Raw genomic sequence first — 19,966 nt, 5'->3', positions numbered from 1 at the left:
TGTTTTGTATTGTCCCGAAGTTCCCTTACGCTCTCCTCAATCTTTCTAATTTTTGTTTCTAGAAGCTGTTGTAATTGGGTATTTTTTTCCATCTTGTCTTCTAGCTCACTTATGCGGTCCTCTGCTTCATCTAGTCTACTCTTGATGCTTTCTATTGAGTTCTTTACAGCAGCGATGTCACTTTTCATTTCTTCTTGGTTCTTCTTCATTTCTTCTTGGTTCTTACTCATATTGTCGAATTTGTCTTCCATCCTTTTCAGCCACTTTATGACCATTTCTCTGAATTCTTTCTCTGATAGGTTGTTTGCCTCTAAATAGTTTACTTCCTTTTCTGGTGATGCCTGCTTCTCTTTTCTGTGGGGGTTGTTTCTTTGTCTCCCCATGGTCTCTCTTCTCCAGATGTCTGGTTATATAGATTTCTCTCTCTGGCGTTGATTTAAAGGTATAAAATACAACACAACCAGGCACAACAGACAAGGCACTGAACAGAATTGTATTCACGATATTAATAACCTCCAATAAAGGTAACCACCAGAGAAAGACAAATTAGGGAATAGGAGTGGAAGAGGGAGAGTAAAAAGAAAGAACAACAACGAAGAAAAAAACAACAACAAAGAGTGTGAATCTGAACTTGGGAAAAGAGCAGAAAGAAAGAAAAGAAATAACAGAAAAGAAAAAGAAAAGAAAAAAAAAAGTAAGAGAGACAAGAATGATACTAAGAGAGAAAAGGGGAACAAACTATATATATGGGGAGTAAACTCCACTAGAACAACCACTATTCCCAGCAAATTCCAGCAACACGAGCCTGGAGATTAATACAAACTGCAACAGCAGCTAATATCAAGTGAGGCAAGGGAAAACAAAAGTAAAAAACAAACAAAAACAAAGCAAACAAAAGAACCAACCAAACCAACAAAAAGAATAATCTAAACAATCTCATAAAAAAGCATAAAAATTCAATCTAATCAACATTCAAGCAAACAACAACAAAAGGCCCGAGAGAAAAATAATTTTTTAAAGGTAGCGTAGAGAGAGGTTTGTATGGATTTGGAGCAGGGGGTTGGGAATTAGATATATAAGTAGGGTGAAGTTTTAGCAGGGAGTAAACTGAAAAAGTAGGGAAAATCTAAAGCCAGAAAGGGTTAAGATAAACTGGGACCAAAAGGGGAAAGGTTAGGAGAGTGATGGCATAATGTTAGCTTTGAGATAGGGTAAAGCGATTGTAAGGGAAAGATGCAAATCGAATGTAGGACACTAATCCAAAAATAAAAGAAAGAGAAAATCAAATGACATTAAAAAAAAAAAGTAAAATAATAGTAATAATAGTGCTGATTGAAAATAAAAATGTAATAATTAAAAAGGTGAAAATCAAGTGAGGAAAAAGAAAAAAATATTAGTTTCTTAAGTAAAAGATGCAAAAAATGAAAATAAAAAAATATGAGAATAAAAAATTTAAAAAATTGAAAAAAGAATTGAAAATTAAAAAATAGGAAGACTAAAATGTGCAGTAGCGGCTGTCATTCACTTCCTCTATTATTCTGTTTGGTACGCCTTTTTCCCAGTCTGGGCGGTATTTCAGTTCAGCTTCATTCCAGGGCTCCTCAGTGTTGGAAGCCAGTCCTGCTTTTTAAGCCAGCCCTATCTTAATTTCTCGTATTTATTTTTGATTACACCAGAGACAATTAGCGTTTCAGCCCCTGGGTGGCAGTGTTTCTGAATTGACTTCCGGGCCTCTCTAGCTCTTTTTTCTTTTTTTTTTTTTCCCCCTTCTATGGCACTCACTACCGGTTTGTGGAGATGTGCGCCTCAGAGCTGCCTCTCTGATGGTCACACGCAGCTCTGGTCCCCAGGTTCCGAAAAAACACCTTCCCCCTGCAGTCTTTCAGGGTTTCCACCTGGGTTTACCTCTGTATTGGGCTTAGCAATCAGAGTCGGAAAGAGCCCAGGTGTGCGGACCGTGGGTCTGTGCCCCAGACTAAGGAGCCTGCACTCCTTTGAAAATTCTTAGTCTGACCCTCCTCGTCAGATTAAAATGAGTTGCTTTCAAGAGGTCACTTCTGTTAGCAGCTCAGAAGACCCCCCTCCTCATTCACGGATCACGGCAGTTCCAACTGCCGCTGATTTTTCTAGGCACAGACCTCCCGGCTCCTGCCGGTCCTGCGGCTGCCGCGCTTCCCTCACCCAGCGCCTCCCTCACCCACCGCGGGGATCAGAAACCGCAGCTTATTTCAGACAAAATCTGACCTTTCCGTGGTGCAGTGAAGAGTTTCTTTGAATCCAAATGTTTGCGCTGATAGGGGACCGGTGGTCTGGTGCTCCCAGCAGTTCAGTGTTTGCAGTTGTCGCAGAAAGTCAGGTTTCCACTAAAATCCTCCTTTCCTTGCAAGATGGCGAGGCGCCCGGCGAGCCCGCAGCTCCAGGAGGGGACCCAGCCCCTGTGGGTGCTGCGCGGTCAGAGGAACACTGCCCAGCACTCCCCCGCCTTCTCCTGGAGTTTAGCTGTCCCTTGGCTTGCCCACATACACTCCCTCTGCGAGCCTCTGCTGCTCCGACTCTCCGCCCCAGGAACAGACTCCAAACCCGACTCTATTCCGTCGCCATTTTCCCAGATAGGCATTTCTGGTTTACCTTCCTACCTTCCTTCCCTCCTCTGCAAACCTTCTGGCGTTTCTTCACTGTGTCAGTCATCTACTAATTTAATGAAACTGCTTGGCAACTGAATGTGTAACCTAGGCAGTTCAGCAAATTCTGATCGCTCCATCTACTCCACATGACAGCCTTTTCATGACATACTGCTTCTCTATTAATAATCCTGGAGATGAGGGGTTGGAAAACTGTAGCCCAGTGGTCGGCAAACTCATTAGTCAACAGAGCCAAATATCAACAGTACAACAATTGAAATTTCTTTTGAGAGCCAAATTTTTTAAACTTAAACTTCTTCTAACGCCACTTCTTCAAAATATACTCGCCCAGGCCGTGGTATTTTGTGGAAGAGCCACACTCGGGCCAAAGAGCTGCATGTGGCTCGCAAGCCGCAGTTTGCCGACACTATAGCCCATAAGCTATAGTTTAACATTATTTAAAGGGTTGACCATTTTTTTAAAAAGGAAGGGTAGGGGCAAGGGCAGGGGCGGGCTGAAGGGGGTTATGGCGGGGGGGACATATGTAATATTTCCAACAATAAAGGATTATTAATTAAAATACATACATAAAAAGGACGGATATGTGACAGTGACTGTATGGCCTACAAAGCCTAACTTATGAATATCCGGCCCTTTACAGAAAAAGACTTGCCAGCCCCTGTGAGACCAGACTTGTAGGAATCACAGTAACAGTGGATAACCTGGCTGAAATCTTACAAGGAACTTGGGTCAGTTTGACACTGAACCAGAGAACGAGTGCGTGGCCTTTCTGCCACGAGGGGGAGAAATCCGGCTTCTCAGAAAGGGAGGGACACCAAGGTCTGAGTGTAACAATGGCTACCACAGGGATTGTGCGCTGTGTGCCAGGCGCTGTGCCAAGCATTTGCCGTGCACTCTCCACTTTAATTGCCACCACTGTCCTCCTGGCTCTGCCACTTACTAGCTGTGTGGCCTTCGGCAGGTTTCTTAACCTCTCTGTACCTCATTTTCTTCCTATTTAAAACGGGATAGAAATAGGGCTTACCTCATAGAGTTGTTAGGAAAATTAAGTGAATTCGTTCATGGGAAGCTCACAGAACAGTGCCTAGCATATAACAAGTTCTCAGTAACTATAATTAGTACATGAAGAAATGAATGTTTAGAGAAAGTAACTTAAAGTGTCATGAAATGGTGGGGCCTGGATTTGACCATTAATCTGTAGTTGCACCCAGATGCTAGCGATGAAGCTGCTGAGTGACCAGGGGCATCGCAATGTGGCAGGTAGCCTCCTTGACCGCACATCTGCAAAGACACTGCCGTGTAGGCGATAACGGCCTCCACCCACCCCCGCCCAAAACCCACAAGTAGCTCTCCATGAACAGAAATAGCTCTGGGTGAGCTCAGGAGTCTACTTAAACTTCAGCAGCACAGGGGAACAAAACAAAATACCTCCTCCTCCCTGCCCCCCCACCCAAGAATAATCGTACAGAAAAAGGAAAGTAGATGGCTTCCTTTTGTCTGCATCATCCAACTCCCCAAAGCAGCATTGCTCAGAGCCCAGCTAGAATGGGGTCCCCTCACTGGGAAAGGAGGAGAGGGGTGCTTCCTCAGCCGTTTGCGGCATTGTATGAACGTCCCACTGAAGTTTCGCCCAACCCCGAGACTGGCCAAGGGAGACGTGGTTAGGAACAAGGAAGAAGCAACGGGCTCTCAGAAGCAGGCACACCGTGGGACGATCCCGGCGTCCCATGACCTGCTCTGCAGACAAATCCAGCAGCTTCCACCGCTGGCAAAGCCAACAGGCAGCACAGCCGCTGTGGATGCCGCAGCTCTCACCAGCTTTCACCCCACGGCGATTTGTGTTCACGGACATGAACCACCGGAGTCCACTTGCTCCCTTCCTACCTCAGCCCCCTCTGGCTCTTCCTGGATATCAGGAACTGCACTGACAGCCAGTCCAGACTTCTGCAGCTATGCACGTGTTAGAAGATACCAGCCTAGGTTCCCACGCTGACCCCCACTGCCAGGCATGCCCTTGGGGCTGGCCCTCAGCTATGTATTGGATGCTACCAACCTCACTCCTGCTACTGGCCTCCATCGCCAGCACACACCCAGGGGGAGACTGTGTAGCAATAGGAGAGCACGCCAACAGCCAGAGCCCTGTACCTGCTTTTGGACCGAGATCAGGCCCCGTCTTCTGTCACTGGCCTGTATCACTGTGCTTACCTACAGCTAGTCCTTCCCGCACACCCCTGGCCTGATCCCCATTACCAGCCCCAACTCCCAAGTGCCTGTGGCCACACCCAGCAGCCATGGTGGTGCACACCAACAGCCAGAGCCCCTGCAGCTGCCAGGAGCCCACAGTTGGCCTCAGCCCTGCACTGCTGTCCACTACTACATGTGTCTCTGCTACTGGATCTTGCCACTACATAGGCACCTGTAGCTGGCCCCACAGCTGAGTGTGTGCGCATCACTGGCTCTGGTCACACACACACACACACACCCCGCCCATTCTGGTCCCTAGCTGCTGGGCCTAGAAGTGCTGCTAAGGACCCCAACAGCTAGTGCAGCCTCTAAGGACTCCCCACAGTGCTCGTCAAGGATCAAACAGTTGATGTTGTTCACTCCAGCAACCTGGATCACAGATGACATCCCTCCCATCCTGTCCTGGCCCCATTGCTAACATACGTTCCTTCACTTGGTGCCCTTCACCACTAGGTCCGGGGTCTCAGCAAGCAGTGTGCCCCTGCCCACAGGTGACAGCCTTCACTTACCAAAGTCAGTTCATTGAGTATAGTGAGGTGACTCCTTCAAATTCAGACACACACACAAGTGTACAGGAATCATGAAGAATCAGGGAAACATTTCCACCCACGGAATAAAGGAAATCTCCAGGACTTGGCTCCAAAGAAATGGAGATCCAGGAATTTTCTGACAATAATTCAAAATAATGGTTCTAAAGGTGATCAGAGAACTAGTAGAGAACACAATTTAATGGTACCTGGAAAATAATACAAGAACAAAATGAGAAATAAAACAAAAAAGAGATGCAAACATTGGAGCTAAAGAATACAATGACTGACCCGGCCCGTGTGTCTCAATGGTTGAGCATTGACCCATTAACCAGGAGGTCATGGTTCGATTCCTGAACAGAGCACATGCCCCAGTTGCAGGCTTGATCCCAGGTGGGGTGTGCGGAAGGCAGAAGATCAATAATTCTCATCATTGATGTTTCTCTCACTCTCCCTTCCTTCCTCTCTGAAATCAATAAAAATATACCTTAAAAATAAAATTAAAATTAAAAACCTCTAGTTTGTGTTAAAAAGAAGACAATGATGGAAGAATTCAATGGAGAGCTTCACCACTAGACTTGAACAAGCAAAAGCATCAGTGAGCTTGAAGATAGATACTTGAAATTATCCACTTGGGGTGAAAAAAAATGAAAAGGAATAAAAAAGACCAACAGGACTTATGGGACACCATTAAGAAAAACAATGTGTAGATTATTAGAGTCACAGAGAAGCAAGGAGAAAGGGCTGGAAAGCTTATCTAAATAAATAATGGCTGAGGACATCTCAAACCTGGGATGTTTTTGAGTATATATGAAGAGATTTGAGTATAAAAGGCACTCCACTATTTCAATCACATGATTTTCTCGAAAACATAATAAACTTGTCTAAAATAGAAACAGAATTTTAAAATAGCAAGAGGGAAAGAAATATGTTATACAAACATACCCACATAAGGCTATGAGTAGATTTTCCAGCAGAGACCTTGCAGGCCAGGAGAAAATGAAATGACACCAAGTACTGAGAGAAAATAAACCCTGCCAACCAAGTATACTTTACCCAGCAAAGTTGTTCTTCAGAAATGAAGGTGAGATAGGCTTTCCCAACCAAAAGCTGAGAGCTCATCACCACCAGACTTGACTTACAAGAAATGATTAAAGGAATCCTTCAAGCTGAAATAAAAGGATGCTATTTGGTAACATGAAAACATAAAATACATTGGTTAAGGTAAGTATATAGTCAGATTTAGAATACTCAAATACTATGATATGGTATGTGTTAATCATTTAACTCCAGTACAGAGGTTAAAGGGCAAAAGTATTAAAAATAGTTATAGCTACAAAAATTTATTAAAACACACACAATATAAAATATGTAAAATGGGACATCAAAAAGGAGTAAAAGGGTAGAGTTTTTGTATGTGATCAAAGTTAAATTGTTATCAGCATCACATAGACTGTTATAGCTATAAAATATTTTATAAGCCTCATGGTAACCATAAAGCAAAAATCTACAGTAGTGTTATAAAAGATAAGAGAAAGCATACCAATATGGAAAATTACCAATTCACAAAGCAAGGCAGCAAGAGAGGAACAAAGAAACAATAAGATGGCGTTAGAAATCTTTACCTATCAATAATTAAACGTAAATGGATTGAATTCTCAAAAGACATATAGTAACTGGATGGTTTAAAAAAAAAAGATCAACGGTATGCTGCCTACAAGAGACTCATTTTAAGAATACACATGGGCTGAAAGTGAAAGGATGGAAAAAGATACTCATGCAAGTGAAAACCATAAGAGAGGTGTAACTGTCAGACAAATGACACTTTAAGCCAAGCATGTCAAACTCATGGCCCTCGGGCCGCATGTGACCCATATTTTTGCAGCCCAGCTAATATAACGGCATGTAAGAGACGTTTTAGTAAAAATTTTGTGACTTAATCTTTACAATATTCTGTTATACATAATTATTAATAACTAACTACAACATTCACTAATGACTGATTATTATAATCGTGTTGCATTTATTTCCCTTATACCTTACGTGCAGGCGCACCATTTCTCTCCACTAATACTAGCAGCGAATATTTTAGCAGCCAATTGCCACATCATTAGTCTTGGACTGACTTGTTTGGTGTGCACAACAGGAAACATTTTGCTTTCGGAAAACAAGAAAAATGGTTTATTTGCGTTACACACATTAATTTGTGCAGTTATTCAGTGTCTGGTAAGTTAATGTTCAAGAAAAAATATTAATTTTTATTAAAATGTTCTATTATTTTATGTTAACAACTAGAGGCCCAGTGCATGAAAATTCATGCACTGAAGGGGGGTCCCTCAGCCCAGCCTGCCCCCTCTCACAGTCCGGGAGTCCTCAGGGGCAAGTGGTGACCTGGCGATCAGGAGAAGGCGACACCCCATTACACCTCTGCTGCTGCCACTGCTGGCAGCACAAGCCTTAGCCGGCCCTGATTGCCTGAGTTTCAGGCCGGCCCTGGGCGGCTGGAGGGCTGAGGGGACTGGGGAACTCCGGAGGCAGGCACACAGAGTGGCCAGGCCCGCCTGGGGGCAGGCCTGGCCATGCTGCACGCCTGCTGCCCCGGCGGGGCTGAGGGGACTGGGCACCACCATCTTGTGGCTGTGGGTGCTGCCATCTTTGAGGGCGGGGCAGTCAATTAGCATATTCCCTCCTTATTAGAAGAATTATTTATTTCAGCCCTTTGTATTCAGCATGTCTCTATTTAAATAAACCTATGTTTCTATGAAAATTGAAGCGTTTGTGGCCCACATAAACTTAAACCTTGTTTATTTGGTCCATGTTAGCCTTTGAGTTTGACATGCTTGCTTTAAGCCAAAACTAAAGTGACTAAGAAGGTCATTATATAATGACAAATGGGTCAATTCATCAAGAAGATGTAACAAATGTAAATATACAAGCACCTAACCTTGGATCATCTAAATACAGGGTATCTCCCCAAACAATGTATACATACTTTAACAGCTGATAGCTTTTGAAAATAAAATGTATTTTAGTAACTACTGCCTTTATAATTATTTGAACTGTGTGTATAAATTTTTGGGGGGACACTATAAAGAAAATACTAACATATCTAAAGGGAGACACAGACAACAATACAATAATAGTAAGGAACTATCCCATTTTTATAATGGATAGATCATCCAAAAAAAATCAACAAAAACATTGGACTTGAACCATATTGTATATCAAATGGTCCAAACATATATTACAACAGCAATAGAACACATTCTCCTCAAATGCACACAGAATATTCTCCAAGACAGATCATATAAATCTTAATAAATTTTAGAAAACTGAAATCATACCAAGTATCTTTTCAACCACAATGGTATGAAACTAGAAATCAGTAACAGGAAGAAAACTGAACAATTCACAAAGATTGGAAATTACACAATATATTCCTGAACGAACAGTGTGTCAAGAAGGAAATATAGTAGACCCTTCTTTATCTGCAGGGGATATGTTCCAAGACTCCAGTAGATGCCTAAAACTGCTTATAGTACCGAACCATACACACACACACACACACACACACACACACACACACAATGTTTTCCTATACATACATGCATTTTATGGATTCTCTTTGGCATATCCTAATTGCCAGCATCACTACTCTTGTGCTTTGGGGCCATTATCAAGTGAAAACACAGGCACTGCACTATCTCAGAAATGGATCTGTAACTAAGACAGCTACTAGGTGCCAAATGGCTAGTAATATACACAGTGTGGGTATGCTGGACAAGGGTCGATTCATGTCCTGGGAGGGATGGAGAAGAATGGCATGATATTTCATCATGTTACTCAGAATGGCATACAATTTAAAACTTATGAATTATTTCTAGAATTTTCCATTTAATGTTTTTGGACCACAGTTAACCATGGGTAACTGAAACCAAGAAACTAAGGGGGAACTACTATAAAGAAGATCTTGAATCAAACAAAAATGGAAACACAGCATACCAAAACTAACAGGATGCAGCAAGAGCAGTTGTAAAGGAGGTTTATAGCAATACATGTCTGCACTAAGAACAAAGACAGATCTCAAGCAACTTAGCTTTACACCTCCAGGAACTAGAAAAAGAAAAACTAAGGCCAAAGTTAGCAGAAGGAAGGAAATAATTATCAGAGTAGAAATAAATAAAATGGAGACCAGAAAAAAACTATAGAAAAAAGATCAACAAAATTAAGAGCTGGTATTTTGAAAGATAGACAATTGACAAACCTTTAGCTAAACTAATAAAAATAAAGACAAAAAACATTATAAATGAAAGAGGAAACATAACTGATACCACAGAAATACAAAAGATCATAAGAGACTATTATGAATAATTATTTGCCAACAAATGTGATAATCTAATTTCTAGGTTCTAATTAGAAGATATTGATAAATCCTTAGAAAAAATACAATCTACCAAGACTGAATCATGAAGAATAGAAAATCTGAACACACCTATAATGAAGAGGGAGATTGAATTAGTAACCAAAAACCTCCTAATAAAAATAGCCCAAAATCAGAATCAATGCCAGTCTTTCTCAACTATTAACTACTAGAGGCCCGGTGCATGAAATTTGTGCACTGGGGGAGGGGATGGGAAAGGAGGGGCCCCTCAGCCCGGCCTGCACCCTAAGCCGGAAGTCGGACACCCCTCTCGCAGTCTGGGACCCCTTGCTCCTTACTGCCTGTCTGCTCGCTGTTCCTTACCGCTCAGCTCGCTGCTCCTTAGTGCTTCCACGGAGGCGGGAGAGGCTCCCACCACCACCACTGCACTCACCAGCCGTGAGCCTGGCTTCTGGCTGAACAGCGCTCCCCCTGTGGGAGCGCACTGACCACCAGGGGGCAGCTCCTGTGTTGAGCATCTGCCCCCAGTGGTCAGTGTGCATCATAGTGACCAGTCATTCTGGTCATTCCCCAGTAATGGTCACTTAGGCATTTATTATATAGACTAGAGGCCTGGTGCATGAAAATTCATGCACTGGAAGGGGGGTCCCTCAGTCCGGCCTGTCCCCTCTCACAGTCTGGGAGCCCTCAGGGGTGGGAGGTGACCTGGCGATCAGGGGAAGGTGACGCCCCCATCACACCTCTGCTACTGCCACTGCCAGCAGCGCAAGCCTTGGCCGGCCCTGGTTACCTGAGCCTCAGGCAGCCCTGGGCAGCTGGGCAGCTGCCATCTGAGGCTTGCCTGCACCTCGGGCCAGCACTGGGCAGCTGGGCAGCTGATGTCCAAGGCTTGCCTGCACCTCAGGCCGGCCCTGGGTGGCTGGGGGGCTGAGGGGACTGGGGGCAGGCCCAGCCTTGCTGTGTGTCTGTTGCCCCAGCAGGGCTGAGGGGACTGGGTGCCGCCATCTTTGAGGGTGGGGCAGTCAATTAGCATATTCCCGCCTTATTGGCTGTGGGCACCGCCATCTTTGTGACAGTGTGAGGGTCAATTAGCATATTCCCTCTTTATTAGATAAAATTCTTTTCTCTCTCTCTTTTTTTAAAGGAATGCTTCATGAATTTGCATGTCACCCTTGAGCAGGGGCTATGCTAATCTTCTCTGTATATGTGCTGCCAAAGCAAGCACTCAACTATTTACTATTAAAAACAAAAAAAAAGGAAGAGGAAAGAATACTCCCAAACTTATTTTACAAGGCCAGCATCACCCTGATACCAAAGCCAGATAAGGACAATACAAGAAAACGAGAGCACAAAATCCCTGATGAATATAGATGCAAAAATGTTTAATAAATTACTAGCAAACCAAAAAATCCAAATGTTAAAAGGATCATATACCATGATTAAGTGGGATTTATCCCTGGGATGAAAGACTAGTTTAACATATGCAAATCAATCAAAATGATGCACCACATTAATAGAAAGAAGATAAAGTCATATCATCATCTCAATAGATGTAGAATAAGCATTTGACAAAATTTACTTTCATGATAAAAACTGTCAACAAACCGGGAATAGAAGGAACATACCTGAACATAATAAAGGCCATATTTGATAAGCCCACAGCTAACATCATACTTAACAGTGAAATGATGAGAGCTTTTTCTTTAAGATCAGGAACAGATCACTGGTGCCCACTCTCACCCCTCCAATTCAACATAGCACTGAAAGTCCTAGCCAGAGCAATCCTATCTAATAAAAGGGTAAGATGCAAATTGACCGTCACTCCAACACACAAGATGGCTGCCCCCATGTGGTCAAAGATGGCCGCCCCCATGTGGACACAAGATGGCTGCCACAAGATGGCTGGCAGGGGAGGGAAGTTGTGGGCGATCAGGCCTGCAGGGGAGGGCAGTTGTGGGCAATCAGGCCTGCAGGTGAGGACAGTTGGGGGTGACTGGGCCAACATGGGAGGGCAGTTGGGGGGACCAGGCCTGCAAGGGAGGGCAGTTGGGGGTGACCAGGCCTGCAGAAGAGGGCAGTTGGGGGGACCAGGGCAGCAGGGGAGGGCAGTTGGGGGTGACCAGGCTGGCAAAGGAGGGCAGCTAGGGGTGACTGGGCTGGCAGAGGAGGGCATTTGGGGGCAATCAGGCCAGCAGGGGAGCAATTAGGTGTCAATCAGGCTGGCAGGGGAGTGGTTAGGGGGTGATCAGGCTGGCAGGCAGAAGCGGTTAGGGGCAATCAGGCAGGCAGGCAGGCTAGTGGTTGGGAGCCAGCAGTCCTGAATTGTGAGAGGGATCAGGTCTAAATGGGCAGTCGGACATCCCTCGAGGGGTCCCAGATTGGAGAGGGTGCAGGCTGGGCTGAGGGACACATACCCCCTCCATGCACGAATATTGTGCACCGGGCCTCTAGTTAGTTAAGAAAAAGAAATGAAATCAGAAAGGAAGTAAAATTGTCTTTGTTTGCAGATGTTATGATCTTATATATAAAAAATCTTAATGCTCCACTAAAAGTTAGAATTAACAAATGCAGTAAAGTTATAGGATATAAAATCAACATACAGAAATCAGTTGTGTTTCTATACAATAACAATAAAATATGTAAAAAAGAAATGGAACAATCCTATTCATAATAGCAAGAAATAGGAATAAATTTAACCGAGGTGAAAGATCTGTGCACTGAAAACTACAAGACTTTGGTGAAAAAAACCTGAAGGCATAAAGAAATGGAAAGATATGCCATATTCATGGGTAGGAAGAGTTAATGTTGTAAAACTGTCCATACTATCCAAAGCCATTTATAGATTCACTGCAAACTCTATCAAAATTCTGGTAGTGTTTACCAGGGACTGGGCAGTGCAGGAAATGGGAAGATGTTTTTTGGTCAAAGATTGTAAACTTTTAGTTATAAGATGAATAAAATGATGGGGAGCTAATGAACATGGTATCTATAGTTAACCTCGTTGTATTATATACTTGAAAGTTGCTGAGAGTAGATCTTAAATGTTCTAACTACAAAAAAAGAAATAATTATGTGACATGATGGAGGTGTTAGCTAATGCTATTGTGGTAATTGTTTTATAATATACTAGAGGCCCAGTGCACGAAATTTGGGACCTCTCCAATCCGGGACCCCTTGGGGGACATCCCTCTCACAATCTGGGACCACTGGCTCCTAACTGCTCACCTGCCTGTCTACCTGATCGCCCCTAACTGCCCCCCCCTGCTGGCCTGGTAACCCCCAACTGCCCCCCCTGCTGGCCTGGTTGCCACCAACTGCCCCCCCCTCCGGCCTGGTCGCCCCCAACTGCGCGCCCCCCCCCCCCCCCCCGGCCGGCCTGGTCGCCCCCAAATGCCCCCGCCCCCACCAGCCTGGTCGCCCCATGGAGCCAGGTGTTCGGTCATTTGGTCACCTCTCACTGCCCCCCCTGTGGCCTGGTTGCCTCACACAGCTACTGTTTAGTCATTTGGTCATCCCTCACTAACCCCCCTGCCGACCTGGTTGCCCCACGCAGCCTGTTCGGTCATCCATTCAGTTGCGATGGTCGCTTAGACTTTTATATATATAGATAAATGTATTAAATCAACGTGTATGCCTTACATTTACACAATGTGTTATCTCAATAAAATCACATCTCCATAAAATCACATCTCAATAAAACTGGAAAAAATAAATGAAAGGAAAAAATAGTCAAATCATAGTGAACCAAACAATATTGAGGTGAAGGTGGAATATAGGTCAAATATAGAAGGAAAATAAAGTAAATAAAATATATGCTAATCTTCAGAATTTTGTCATTTCCTCTTAAAAAGGAATGCAAGTGTCGGTTGTCTTCAATTTTTTTTTGTGGGGGGGGGCGGGGGCTCTTAAAATGGAACCAATCAGATTTTAAACCAGTTGTGAAGTCTCTAAAATATCTAAGAACATGATACCTATGTTGCCTTTGATATCTTAACTGTGTTAGTAGCCCAGGCTGCTTGAGTTATGAGCTCCACTTTGGGGCTGTCTTCAATTTTAAGAGGTGTCTTTATGGAGTGCTGAAAGGAGCCAGCAGCAGCTCCCCTGCAGCCTTCTCTCAGGGCCAGGGTCTCACAAAGCCGAGGAGGAGCTTGTCATAAGGAGGAAGAGAGTAGGCCCGCGTGTCTTCCGAAAAGATGAAAGTTCTCCCGTGGGTTAGATGGAGGAGTTCTCCGGATGGAAGTGACATAGAAGCGACCAGGCTTTTGGTAAAGAGGGATTAGCTAACGTCACGAGACCAGAGCCTTGTGAAAGGTATGGCAACTGTTGGTCTTGGGCTACAAGCCTCTGCTTTGGGATGCTAACCCAGGCTGGCTCACACGCAGGTAGGGGCTGCCTGCCTGCACCCGAGTCAGGTGTGGGCTGGTGTTTCCATCTGGGCTGCCATTTGCCTGTGCAGTGAGAGACCAGACTATGCAACTGAAGAGTGACAGAGGAGGTGGCCACCCCACTGTGGGCAGACTCTTCGAATCTGCATCAATAACAGCATGTCCCCCAGGTTAGCTAACCCAGGCTCTGGTGCCATACCTCCTCCTGTAAGTAATGGAGCGTGTCCTCCTGAGTCTGTGTAGCTGGTGCAGAGAAAATTAGTCCAGACGTCACCTTTTACTTTTTTCGTTCAAGTGTGGCTGGATGCACAGTCACACTTGGCTGGGTGCACAGTCACATGGTCTTCGGAAGCTGATCTTCCAGTGCCTAATCCCAGGGGAGTTGGATGCAATCTGTGCTATTTATTGATTTAGAACCCACTGGTGTTGAGCTTCCTGAGAAATGTAAGTAAGAATTAAAACACACACACACTACTCAGATGGAGGCCAACACTAACAGACTAGCCTCTCACGGCCACCTTTTCTTTAGGGTTAGAAGAAAAAGAAAGCCAAATGACAGCTCCGGCAATAACCCCGTTCCCCACGGGGTCATAAGAGGCCAGAGCTCTTGCGGGCAAAGGTCAACAGCGAGCGCCAACTAGGAACTGGCTCATGGTCCCAGCAGGGCCGTCTGACATTGCCAAAGGCCTCTTGTTGTTAAAAACGGGTTTCCTGACCTTTCGTGCCTGGGCACCCGCACAGCTCAGATGTTTGTGCAGCAGGCTCAAGGACTCTCAAGTTCAAGTCACTGGCAGGCTGGAGAGGAGACCTGGAATTTCGGAATTTCCAGGGAAGGGGGCAGGGCCTCATTCAAGGAGACTCAAGTCCTTTGAACCTGAAGCTTGCCCGGTTGCTGGCCTAAGCAGTGATACCTTCAGTCCGTCCCACCTCCCTCCCAACCCCGGGGGCAGGAGGGGGCTAAGGAGGGACCCCAGGTACTCTCCCAGGCTCAGCCTCGCCCACAGACTTGATGTGCGTTAGCATGCTCATTAGGAGCTTTGCAAAAGCAGAGCAGCTCTCCTCCCTAGGGAAAGCCTTGTTTTTAGTTGCTTAAAAATACACCCCGAGACAGAAATGTCAGGACACCAAGTGACCCAGGAATCAGTTCAGAGGTTATTCCGTTCCCTCACTCCCCAGAACGCAGGCATTCCCACAGGGCCTCGGCTGCGGCTGCAGGTAGCTCCTTCTTGTTACATGTGCGAGCAGATCTGGACCTCCCACGATGTTTTTGGGGAGAAGCAGAGGTCTTTCTGAGAAAGCTACGCACAGGTTTTGATGCATCTATTAATATTAATAGTCACCATTTCACTACCCACCCCCCACTCCCTGGAGAGAATGGGTCAGTGTTCTCATAAAATCTTGCTTACCCTGTTAGCACTAATTTGTACTTAAAATGTGGGAGGTGCATTCTGACTTACACAAAGAATTGAAAGGTGATGGTGAGGGAAACACTGCTGGGGTTCTTGTCCAGCCTTACAAAGGATTCAGCATTCTGGAGAAAGGGGCTGCTCGTAGATGATTAGAGTCCAAGGATGAAAGATAATTTTGAAAGGCATTGGGGGTCAGAGGAGCTTCAGCTAAAAGGAACTGAAGACTCCCCTCCTCCACTCAAGACCCTACTTTTATTCACAGGATTTATCCTAAGGCAAGGTGGAAATATACACTTCAAAGGGAAGGTATCAAAGGGTAGAATACAGAAGCATTATCAGTTTGGGGAATAGCCTACAGCTGTTCAGGTGTTTGGCCAACAGGAGGCAATAAAATGCCCTGAGCTGTCTGGCAGCTAACAATCCTATTCAGGTTTGGGGGAAGTGCCATTTAGCCGTATCCAACAGGTAAACTACATATGTGGGCTCAGCCATTGTTAAGCCCCCAAGCTTCACCAAACTTTTGGTGAAACTCTTGTAATTATTAACATGCTGGAATTGGTTCTCGGCAAAACACTTCCTTTTCTGCAGTCATTCAAAATGTCTTGTTGGACTTGGGTATAGAAAGAATCTTTGTCTTAAAAGCGGATACTAACGGACTACCATCATTTATTGATTTATTCTGTGCTCACTTTATGTTCATCCAAGTAATAACCCCATAAGGTAGGTACTATGATTGCTTCCATTTTTTCAGATAAACGGAGAGTTAGAGAGAGGAAGTAAGGAATGCAGGTAGTGGAACTTAGCCATCTGAGTGCAGTCTGGGCTTAGACATCACCAGTATTTGGCCTCTGTTGGTGTTATGTGGGCCTCTGGTAATTTAGGGCTGTGAATTGGTTGGAGAAACTCATTCCCACAAATACCCAGGATTCAGTCTGCACCGCCTACTGGGAGTGAGGTCCTTGACCAGCAGTAGGAAGCCTGCCAGCCGCCTAGTCCCAAGGGCCACCGTGCCCAAGACCCCTAGCCACTCACTGCCATTTGCTACCAGACAGGAACATATCCTTCACCCTCTCTTCCCCTTCCTTCCCTCCCTTTGTCTAATCTTGTCCAGTAATTTAAAAATTTTTTTAAAAAGTAGCAATTACCAAACAATCAGCATGTCTTACCAGGGAGCACGCAGTGCTGTTGAACCAGCAGCACGACAAGGATTCCCAAGCATCTTTGAACGGCTTTTGAGAAATTAAATGAAAATGTAAACATAAAATATTTTGATTTTCAAAATCCATAGTCAGATGTCATGGTACACATCACATGGGCCCCACGGAGACACAGAGGGCTGAGTGGTCAGAGACTCCGTTCTGGGGGCTTCCCTGAGGGCCTCACTTGGGGCCGCACTGCCCACGGCAGGTGCGGCAAACACGGTGCCACCCGGGGTAGCAGCCTTGTTGCTGGAAAGGAAACGTGAGAACCAAGCTGTCAACAACCCTGGCGCCTGCCAAACCCCATTTCTCGGCCTGCCAACCAGGATTCTAAAAACGCATTTGGGAATTTTGGCTTCTGGCTTTTGCTGAATATGAAATTCTGCCGTGCATATATAGAGCCTTGTTAAGCTGACCCAGCTTAGGGATAACGGATATATTTTGTCTGACAAGATTCAGAATCCATTAGAAGTGGTTATCATGAGCCCCTTGAAAGTAATGAAAGGCACTGCCTCTCCCCGCCTGCGCAGGTCCCCATTCTGAAACTCCCACCAGGGAGTCCGCAGTCACAGACGATTAGGATTAGCAGCAAAGCATGTGCTGGGGGCTCCGGGGGGCTCCCTGGCTTTGCCCCGGGCTGTGGGACCCCGTGAGGACCCTCACAGGAGCAGGATCAATGACGATCTATGAAAACGGAGGGTCGGGAAACGGTGGCTGCCACTTCCGCCTACATTTCACTACTCTGGACCCAGTGTTTCAAGAGCGAAATATCTCAGAGGTGGCAGGACGGCACTGAGCTGCGCCATCATTAGCACCCCTGAGCCTCGGTACTCCGAAATCAGGGATCATCGTGGATCCTGGTGGCAGTTAGAACAAGGTCCTTAGTCCAACCCTTTGAAAGGTATTTTTAACATTTACGTTTGTCACATACAGCACATGTAGCGTGTGCAGCTTAAGGAACACCTGCAGGCCTGCCTGCCACGGAGGCGTCGGGCCCCAGTGGTGAGGTGGGCGCGGAGCTTCGGCTGCTCGAGGCCCTCGTGAGGGAGCCCGGGCCGTGACAGCTGACGCAGAGGGTGAATGGAGTGCTCCCGCCTCACCACTGCCATGTGCCTTTTCTCCTGAGTGAGGGGTCCGGAGCCTCATGGCTTCGGAGAAGTAAATGGCTAATGATTCACCCCAATGGTAAAACAGACTACGCACAAAGCACTTGTATGCATATATGCATAACCATGGACACGGACAACAGGGTGCTGAAGGCCTGGGGTCGGGGGCGAGCTAGAAGGGGGTCCATGGGGGATGCATACAATACTTTCAATAATAAGGATTTAAAACACAAATAAAAATAGACTGTGCAAATGTACTTACACTACCCCCACCCCCGCCCACTACCTGTGTTTCTGCAGCTCTTCAGCTCCTTCCATGATTTTTTTAAAAAAATATATTTTATTGAATTTTTACAGAGAGGAAGGGAGAGGGATAGAGAGTTAGAAACATCGATGAGAGAGAAACATTGATCAGCTGGCTCCTACACACTCCCTACTGGGGATGTGCCGGCAACCAAGGTACATGCCCTTGACCAGAATCGAAACCGGGACCCTTGAGTCCGCAGGCCGACGCTCTATCCACTGAACCAAACCCGTTAGGGCTCCCTTCCATGAATTTTTTTCCTAAATATATTTTTATTGATTTCAGAGAGGAAAGGAGAGGGAGAGAGAAACATCAATGATGAGAGAGAACATCGATCGGCTGCCTCCTGCACATCCCTGACTGGGAATCGAGCCCACAACCCAGGAATATGCCCTTGACCGGAATCGAACTGGGATACTTTGGTTGCAGGCTGACACTCTATCCACTGAGCCAAACTGGCCAGGGCCCATGAGTTCTTTTAAAGGCAGCTGAGCAGATGGCACACGCCCATTTTCCTACCCGCGGCTACAGGCATGCCCAGCCTGTACCCAGCCTTCCTCCCCTTTCGGTGCCCTCGCAGGAGACAGAACAAAGACTCCTCGGAGGTCTCTGAGGAGCTCCCGGGAGCAGCTCGATTCCCCCCCGAAGGGAAAGATCAGACCCCACAGGCGGGCTGTGCGTCACACGTTCCCGAGGCTGTCGGAGATGTCAGAACGTTCACAGTTCCAAATATCTTATTCAAGTTCACACAAAATACAGTCATGTACAAAAGCGTACATAACCTTTCCATCCAGCTTCCATTTTTAAAAAGGAGAATTCCAATTTCCAATGCTTTCTGCTTGCATGTCACCTAAACCTTGTTCTGGGCCCATTTCATTGACTCACATTGTATCCGCTCTTGGAGATTTTCCTGACCAGAGAGGCGCTGTCAGAGGGGGAACTGGATCTGCCAAAAACGGTGTCCCGAGCCGCGCACGTGACCTCGACTGGCCGGATTCCAGGCAAAAATGAGATTCTCTGGAGACGTAACTGCAGCTTCGTGGCAACACGAAGTTGTGGGTGTACAGAGTTCACTTCACATCCCCATCTGTGAAAACCTAAGCGACCTCGGTCTGCCCACCTACACCTGTTGTGGAGGACCGGGGTGGGGGAGAATGCGGGTGTCCACAGGGGTCCTCAGGGCACAGTCTCCACTCGGGAAAGTGACCGGTGACACGGGGCAGACAGAGCCGCACGGCCACCCCGTGAAGGAGGGCCAGTACCACAACTTGACAGAATATGCTCTTCAGTACATTTGACGGGCAAGTGGGGAAAACAGGGAAGGCAGGGAATAACAGGGGAGGGAAGCATGTTCTGGGTTTGGGGGAACACCTGGGCTTCAGGGGAAACACTGCTTCAACGTGTTAGCACAGCTTTGCCCCTCCCTATTGACTTAACCAAAGGGATCCTGAAAAAGAACAGAAGTGCCTGTGGATCCTGGTGCAGAAGCCACCGCTCCCACCTGGGGAGAAGGGGGGGGGGTAGGGGGGGTGAAGGTGCAGGAGGCCGAGTGCCAGGGAGACCCCCATTGGAGGCAAATAGAATTTAGACTACAACCAGCTTCTCACAGAGCAGTTCAGTTTACGGCACTCAGGTATTAATCCAGCATCAAAAGTAGGAAGGAGTAACCCTTAAGAAACATGGCATCTTCATTATCAGATTAAGAAGCACTAAGAAATTTAGCAACTCATTTTAAAATTAGATTTTCCTTGTAAACCTGTGATCAGGTC

At 46.0% G+C, this 19,966-nt stretch overlaps 1 pseudogene; it reads right to left on the bottom strand.

The window, feature by feature from the left end:
- Positions 1–10,933: 10,933 nt before the first annotated feature.
- Positions 10,934–11,019, bottom strand: LOC114232289 (U6 spliceosomal RNA; annotated as a pseudogene).
- Positions 11,020–19,966: the final 8,947 nt, after the last annotated feature.

This window comes from Eptesicus fuscus, chromosome 2 (assembly GCF_027574615.1).
Source record: "Eptesicus fuscus isolate TK198812 chromosome 2, DD_ASM_mEF_20220401, whole genome shotgun sequence".
NCBI classification, from domain to species: domain Eukaryota; kingdom Metazoa; phylum Chordata; class Mammalia; order Chiroptera; family Vespertilionidae; genus Eptesicus; species Eptesicus fuscus.
The sequence above is the reverse complement of the archived record's forward strand: the minus strand, read 5'-3'. Positions and strand labels throughout refer to the sequence as shown.